Genomic DNA, 8397 nt, shown 5'->3' with positions numbered 1-8397 from the left:
CACCCGCAGCCCCCTCACCAGGTCATCACCCGTGGCCCGCACCAGGTCCAACAAGGCGTCTCCCCTGGTGGGGCTGTGCACCTCCTGGGTTAGATGGAGGTCCTGCACTTCCCTATAGGAAGATGGATATTAATTTTTTGTTCCAAGTAACCTCTAATCTTGGAACCTCATCATTTATAAGGTGAGGTGAACATAGCATTTTAGCACAATCAATAATTTTCCTTTTTAAATAATTACCTTCAAGTGTGGTATGTTCAGAAAAAAAATAAAGCCGAAAATTGAATCTATTCTTGAACAAAAATTCCATAAAGTCTGTATCATCAGTGTTAAAAGAAAGCTTATTTCCTAGAATGATTGTGGCCACCCTATATCTGATATCCTGACAAATTTGGTATAAAGAAAAAAAAGACACTGATGTTTTCTCAGAACAATTGTGCTGCTGTTGGAAAACAGGACATTAAGAGAGCACCTGATGAATATGTACAGGGTATAGTCCATATTTGTATATTTTTACTGCTGCATGATTGGCTAAGCCAAAAATGGTAAAAGTCATGAGACAAAATTATGGCATATATGTGCTTTCCTAGGATGTCTTCCTCCTGCACTTCCGGGAGCATAGCACTTAAATGAACTTCTGAGTTTCTAAGAAGTTTTTCCAGTAGTAAAGTACTAAATGTACATATCTGTAAAAGTAAATTAAAATTATTTCTTTCCGTAGGAAAAAACTTTCAGATTATTTTTCTACATATCTCACATTCTGTTACAGATAAGCTGGGACTGTTCTCAAGTGCCTTGAACATTACAGTTTACTCTCACTTTTGCAAATTGGAGGGTCAGGACATAAGATCAGAACCAATGGTAATATGAAGTAGTAGAACGATAGTTCCAGGTTCAGTGAGGGCAGGGAGGGTTGGGATGAGACACAGAGAGCAATACAGCATAATTCCCTTTCCTAAAAAGACAGGCAGTGTTCCTCTTGACAGGTAAAGTGCAGCATTTACCTCAAAGACTATAGAGGAACTTATAGATTGATTCATAGATAATTGGGTCGGAAGAGACCTCAGCAGATCATCAACTCCAACCCCCCCACCCTGGGCAGGAAAGAGCGCTGGTGTCAGATGACCCCAGCTAGGTGCTTGTCCAGTCTCCTCTTGAAGACCCCCAAGGTAGGGGAGAACACCACCTCCCTTGGAAGCCCGTTCCAGATTCTGGCAACCCTTACTGTAAAGAAGTTCTTCCTGATGTCTAATCTGAATCTGCTCTCTGTCAGTTTGTGCCCATTATTTCTAGTAAGTCCAAGGGGTGCCCTGGTAAACAGAGCATCTCCTATTCCTTGCTGTGTCACCCCCCAGCCCCCCTAAATTTGTAGACAGCTGTAAGGTCACCTCTCAGCCGTCACTTGGGAGACGAGCATTCATCTCTAAGAAACCAAAAGGAGTCTGGCAGCCAGAAGACTAGGATAAGGAAATTGACGTTTTTTCCAAGGAGCTGACTTATCTCCTTGTAGATGAGGCACCTCAAGGAGTTTTCATAGGCAAAATAACATTTTATGTCCACTGTGTTCATTTCCAGTAAGTATTGCAAAGAACAGAACAAGTACTTGTCATTTCAGATGTACATCCATGGAATGATTCTTCCCCAGTCTTTGCTAAGTTCTGGCCCCTGAAATCAGTATTACAGAATGTGTAATGTAGATACAGTTGATACATGGAAAATGGTTCAGCTAATAAATATTTTTAACTTTCAATCTCCACAGAAATTATCTATTTTAATACAAGTCCTTTCTCTCCCAACTTGTACTTTCTTTCCCAGTTGGTTTATTTTAAATCTTTTGTATTTATAAATGAATGATTTAGGAACAACTTCTACCCTGTGTACTATCCTAACTGATGCAAGAGACTGAGCTACCTTTATGTTATAAAGCTAAATATTGCGTGAGTTCTGCCTCTGGAATTTGCTCCTTCAGGGATTCTATTATAAACAGCAGGGCACAAATGAAAGGCCACTATTAAATATAGTTTTGTGTTGTTTCAAATAGACCTATAACTTTCACTTTGATTTCAGGCAGGCATGTTGTAACAAATGTAGAAATTAGTAAGATACTTGCAGACATTTTAATGCCATATAATATAAATATAAAATATGCACAATATAGATCAATAATTGTACACAATATAGATCAGTAATCAAAATATATGCAATATAGATCAATAATTTAAAAAAACTATGAATTTAGTATAAGTTACCTCTAAGTTTATATAAACAGATCATACTTCATGACATACAATAATGAATAAACAACAGTGCCATTTGTCTATGGCATTCGCATGAGATTCTTGTTTTTCAGTCATCTCAAGGCAAGGTCTGATTTTTAAACGAAGAGCATAAGTGCAAACTCACACCAATTCAACTGTAGAATTGTCTGGAAAAGACCCAAATTATGGGACCTTTCATCCTGAAACAAGTCCTTTCTATACAGTTACCAGTTATATATGTGCTTTAATAAGATCTCTTCCTCCTGGGCTTCTATTTAAAAAGTCAGTTAATTAATCTGGAATATCTTTACTTGTCTCTACTAAATGTACATTTAACTTAACTGTATTAAATCACTGTAAATATACTAATTTCTTAATATTATTGCTATTAGTCTTTCCACACATACACAATTAATTTCACTCTTCTGCTGATAACACTTTTTGGAGTTTGTATTCTTTGCATTCTTGGACTGTGGAAAAATTTTTTGGAAGCAGAAAAGAAAAGTGACTTGTATTAGCGAAGTTGTTTGGTGGATTCAGTGCAGATGAACTTACTCTGTCATATTAAACTTAACTGATCTGAAACTCTGTTGTCTGTATGAGAAGCTTTGCCATCTAACTCGAGATACAAAAAAGATATGTAATATATTTACTGAGCTTTGAATCTGGAAATTTTGCTTCATTATGAGATCATTTCATAGGGGGTTTTTTTTTAATGAAGTTACTATCAAGTCTTAACCCATTCAAAATTGTATGGCAACATCACTTCTTGAATACTTCTAGCAAGTGATATGTTAATTATTTTCCGAGAGATTATTGCAGGTAAAGTCAATTCAGTCATTTTCTGAATCTGGGTTAGAAGCATTAGGTAACTCAGGTAAAGAGCAAATTGCTTGGCAAATTCTTGATAAAAAGAAATAGTCATTTAGCTGTGCAACTTCTCAAAGCTTCCAGTTTTTCTCATCCAAACATTATCTTACTTTCTCTCAACAGAGCAGTTAAGGCTTCAGTTACAGTTGTCACACTAGTGTAGGTATGTTCTAAACGTATGATTTTATCAAACCCTCTGTAGGTTCAGAAAGAAATTCAAATTGAATCCACTCTTTTGTTTATACCAACTGAGGCTCTGAATTTACATGCTTATAACTGGCATTTCTTATACTGCTTCCTTTACAGTGGTCATTTTTATTTGTGTTTTTTTAAAATTTATACGTATTTTAATAGTCTCTCTTTCTTGCTAGGGACTCAACTTTACCTGTTCAGTCTAGTGACTGCTGCAATGGAACTGTTGTTTTTCTGGATGTGTAATAAAGTTACAAACATTCTAAATACCAACCCCTCCTAATCTCCCCCATCGCCAGTTTATTTTTAATTACTAAGTTGTTTTTCATTTATAGATCCAGTGTTGCCAACTCTTACGATTTTGGAGTTGTTCTTAAAGTCTTTGCTTTGGGAATGTAACAAAATTATACACACACACACTATATCTACCTATCTTTTTCTCTTCCTTGTATATGGAAGAGAAAAAGATAGTGAGTGAGTGAGTGAGAAAGCTACGTAGTTCACATTCCCGAAGCGTAGACTTTAAGAAAAATGCCAGCAATCATGAGAATTGGCAGTACTGTATATCTAGATCATAAACAATAACAAAAAAGCATTAACATTAGGAAATGTTAAGTTAATGATATTAATCTTGTGATTATATCACATTTATTTATATGTAGCACAGATAATTTTTTTATTTAAGCATGACTGAAAGTTAATGACTTCAGGCTACAATATAAAACCTATTCATAAAAGCTATTTAGGGACCTACATGCCTTTTAAAAATACCAAAATATTTGAAACCATATTTCCACTCTGATAAGTATATCTTGTTATATACCCTTTTGTTTGAAAAGTGGTTGTCTGTCTAGAACCTTAGGAAACAGTAATTTAATGAAGCACAAGAAGGCATGTAATCTATGCTATACTGTCTTAAAAGTGTTGTCTTATATAAGTCAATAAAACAAATATTTGTTTCTAAAGTTAAAAATGGCTCCAAATATGCACAGGTATCTTTAGCAAGAATATAGCCACGCTTGAGAGTAGAAGTACGCTTAAAATTAGTAAATCCGTTAATAATGCTTTCTTGAGAAATGATATAGAATCCTAGAATCAATGGACCAGAAGGGATCTGTAAGATCATCAAGTCCAATACCTTGCCATGGGCAGGAGGTTATTGGGCTCAGATGAGCTCAAGGAAGTGCTTGCCCCGCCTCCTCTTCAACACCTCCAAGGATGGTAACTGTACCACCTCTGCTGGAAACATGTTCCAAATTCTAGATACCCTTATGGAAAATAAGTTTTTCCTTATGTCCAACCTACATTTTCCTCAATTACCTTGTGTCCATTGGTCCTCATCCTCCCAGGGCGTGCCTTTCTGAAGAGTTGCTCCCCTAGATATTGGTGTTCACCCTTGACATACTTGTAGATGGCTGTCAAGCCACCTCTCAGTCCTCTCTTGCTTAGACTGAACAAACCCAGTTCCCAGATCCTCTCCTCATAGGGTCTATCCTCCAGGCCCCTAATTATACAGGTAAATGGGTTGATAAGCATTTCAGTATTAAGACCACGGAAACCAAATGAAGCTTATCTGGGGAAATTAAACCTTCAGAATAAAAGGGCAAATATTAAATTGGAAGAGTTGTATGGAAAATGATATTTTCAGACTCTGAGATTCTTATAATAAAGGAATGTTCATGAGTTTTGCAGAGAGAAAACCAAATCAGGTTTACACAAGAATTCACATTGGCAAATCTAATGCTAGGAACTGCCTCAAAAAGAATTTGGCAAATAACTTGAAGCACCAGGTAAGACATCTGTGGAATTTTTTATTGAAACTTAGATAACAAAATAGCTGAGGTATGTATATTTCTATTAAAACAGCTCCCATTAAACTTACATAGTCTATAGGGAAAGGGATTTCAATTTCCACCACTTAGCATATTAAATAGAAATATGAGGTATTAAATAGTAATGTAAAAGAGATGTATTTAATTTGGCAATATATTTTAGCATTTCCCATGGGTTTTTTATGTATTTTTTCATGTGAATGCGTTAACTTGAAAAACAGTAATGAATGCAAGGTGTTCAACAGGCTTTGGTGGCTAAAATCCAAATTCTGTTTTCCCCCAAAAAGGAAAAACAAAACTGCCCCAAAAAGTCACTGAGGAGAGAGATCTGCCTCACAAGGCCATTAAATCTGTATGAGCATTCTGAATTTCCCAGGAGGATCAAGGTTTACACCATCTGTCCCTTAAGGCACTTACACGCATGCACGGAGGCTGCTCCGACATGCTATAAATCCAGTGCTGGAATACAGAAATGAATGTGCTCCAGTATCACATGTTTCAGCATCTCTGCACTGAAAAATGATGACAGGGTGCTTTGAACTAAAGCTTGTTGAACAAGCTTTAGTTCAAAGCACCCCACTGGCATTTTTTCAGCACAGGGACACTGATGCAGTTGATGCTCAGGAGCTTTTTATTAGTACATCTCCTTCCCCTTTGAAGCATCTACAAATGCCATTTGTCCATATCCTGTGTAAAGTTTTCTTGGTAACTACTTGATTGATTCCAATGGAATGAGTCACACTTCAACTTCAGCATGTGGATGCAGTAGCAGTGACTAAAATTGTAGCGACTGGTATAAAATTACTGTTTCTTCTAAGCTTGCTTTAGTGTTAAAACAAAAAGTCATTAGATCTTCAGTTCAGTTGATTTATGCAGGCCAAAATTGTAAAGTATAAAAGCCTACACCTGTGAAATTCTCCTAAACCTGTAGTTTTCAGTAAATATGAGCATCCTAGTAAATATGAGTGTTAAAGTTCTTTAAAGAAAAAATCCCAGGGAAAAATCAGAAATTCTGCTGTCAACTAGGCAACCAAACAAGCAAGTACAAAATATGTTTAGGACAATAAAATGGGAAAAACACAAAGAGCTGTCAACATGTAAAGTCAGATTTTATTTTTAAAAATAGATATTAAAAGAGATTTTAAAACATTGGTACTTGAAAGTGTGGACATAGAATATAAATAAAATTACTTTTCACAAACCCCTTGAATCATGAGGGTGAAGTTGCACATTACACTTAAACCATACTAAATCTGTGGACTGTTAAGCAGTGGTAAAGTTAGAAGACGCTGTGAGCAGTCGCACATTAATGATTAATACCCTTTCTTGTTTGCACAGCTCTGACTTGCCACTAGAGGGCTGGCAAGCAGAGACATGGCTAAGAGCCGGGATACTTTTTGCTTTGGGGTAGGAAACAGGGTGGGAGAGGTATATCTTGGAATGCTGTAAGACTGTAAATTGCTCATTTTATCTCCGTGGAGCTGAAGTTACCCTAATACAAGTTAGGTAGCATGGCCAGAGTTAACCCTCGCCTGAACTGGCATGGGGAAGGGGCTGTGGCTGCACAGCCGCAACAAGGATCGGGCCTCTTGCAGCTCCTCCACCGTCCATCTCTGGCGCACCAACATCTTACAAGTTCACGTTGTTGGTGTTTTTGGCACTATACCCAAAGACACTGCCCACCCCTGGTCTAAGCATAACTAATATCACCCTCAGACTGCTTGAGTTGGCAGAACCTAGAAATCCAAAGGGTGGTGTATGAATGCAAAAGTGAAGTAGTTTGAAACATTTTTCAATGTCAATTTGTATTGACAGTGAAAGGTTTGTGCTTGATGGGACTAAGAAGATGGAGGTACATTGTTTCTAGAATGGAAAGGATTGCATTTGATAGGAATGATTGGAGAAAGAATGCTACACAAAGAAAAAGGGATATTCACAGAGAAATAAATGCCTAGTGGATATGGACATGGCTTTTTCTCTGTTCCCCATTGCTACATTTTTGGCAGCCAAACTTTACCTCTATTCTCACCCTTAGGGTGCATCCAGATGAGTGTACATGTGCAGTATGCAGCACTGCAGACCTGTCTGCAGCACTGCAGACTGCACATGACACACATGCAGGCATTACTATGCAGTGGAGGATTTTGACACAGGGAGATCCTGGTGGCGAAAAAATGGGGTGGTGCACATGGTGACAGCATGTGCTGCCCAGAACTGAAGCCTGGCTGGTTGGAGCTGCACTCCAGCTGCTGGCCAGGCTCCCTGCTTCCAAATCACTGGCACCAGAGCCCGGGGAGGCCCCCAGGACCCCATCTCCCTCACCCCACCCAGAGCAACTTGCCACATGCCACAACTATGTGCCATTGCTGTTTGTCCTCGGTAAAATACCCTTATAGTTTGCTCTACCTCAAGTCTTCCAATTACTCTGCACATCCTTCCCTGCCTTGGTTTCCTTTTACCATGGTCTCCCTTTGTTTTTGTTATCCTTGTACAGTAAAATCCCTGTTATCTGGCATGAGTGGGGAATGCCAGATGCTGGCTATCTGAGGGGGGTGGGTGGCAAGAGCTGCATGTGAAGCGGTGGCAGCACAGGGTGGTGGCAGCAGCCACTGTGTACAAACTTCCCCCCCCAACCCCGTCCAGAAAAATTCCAGTGAATAGAGTATTCTGGCTTGCAGAGTGCTGGATAACAGGGATTTTACTGTACATCTTTCAGGACCCCTGGGAGAACCTCAAGAGAACTGGAGTCCAGCTTCCTATGTAATAGCCTGTGAGGTGCCTGCTGCAGTCTCCCACTCCTCTGCATTCATGTCAGCACATTATAAATCCTGAATCATGGGAGCCTTGGCAGAGGGGAATACTTGTCATGGAGCTCATAGGATTAATGTATAGTTTATGGTTCATTTTTCCTTGAACTTCTTAACACTACTTTTTCCCGTGTGTTGGGAATGAGAGGAAAATGATTCTGTCTGTGTAGCTGAGAAATAATCCTCCACTCCCTGATATTCTAGAGGGAACAAGGAGTATGAATGCAGATTTTGCCATTAGTTGTCTACCTAAAAAGGTGTGTGAACATTCAATTTAACAAAATCCATACAAACAACATATTTTAGATGGTAGAGAGGTTCACTCTGATATGGTGGCACCCGGCTCCATGGATGTATCTGAAAGTTGATAAATGTTTCCATATTTAGTTTCCCATCTTATGTATCTGCTGAGAGGTAGCCTGCCTCTGCTCATAAAAAATA

The 8397-nt window shown here is 38.6% G+C and overlaps 1 protein-coding gene across 1 annotated transcript in view; it reads left to right on the top strand.

Moving 5' to 3' along the window:
* CRIM1 (cysteine rich transmembrane BMP regulator 1) overlaps nt 1–8397 on the top strand; it is a gene marked incomplete at its 5' end in the record, with an annotated part of 383203 nt that overhangs the window by 315700 nt on the left and 59106 nt on the right. The window lies entirely within an intron of this gene.

Source organism: Crocodylus porosus, unplaced genomic scaffold (genome assembly GCF_001723895.1).
Source record: "Crocodylus porosus isolate Cpor-Errol unplaced genomic scaffold, CroPor_comp1, whole genome shotgun sequence".
In the NCBI taxonomy this organism is placed as follows: domain Eukaryota; kingdom Metazoa; phylum Chordata; order Crocodylia; family Crocodylidae; genus Crocodylus; species Crocodylus porosus.
Note: the sequence above shows the minus strand (reverse complement) of the source record. Positions and strands in the feature narration are given on the sequence as shown.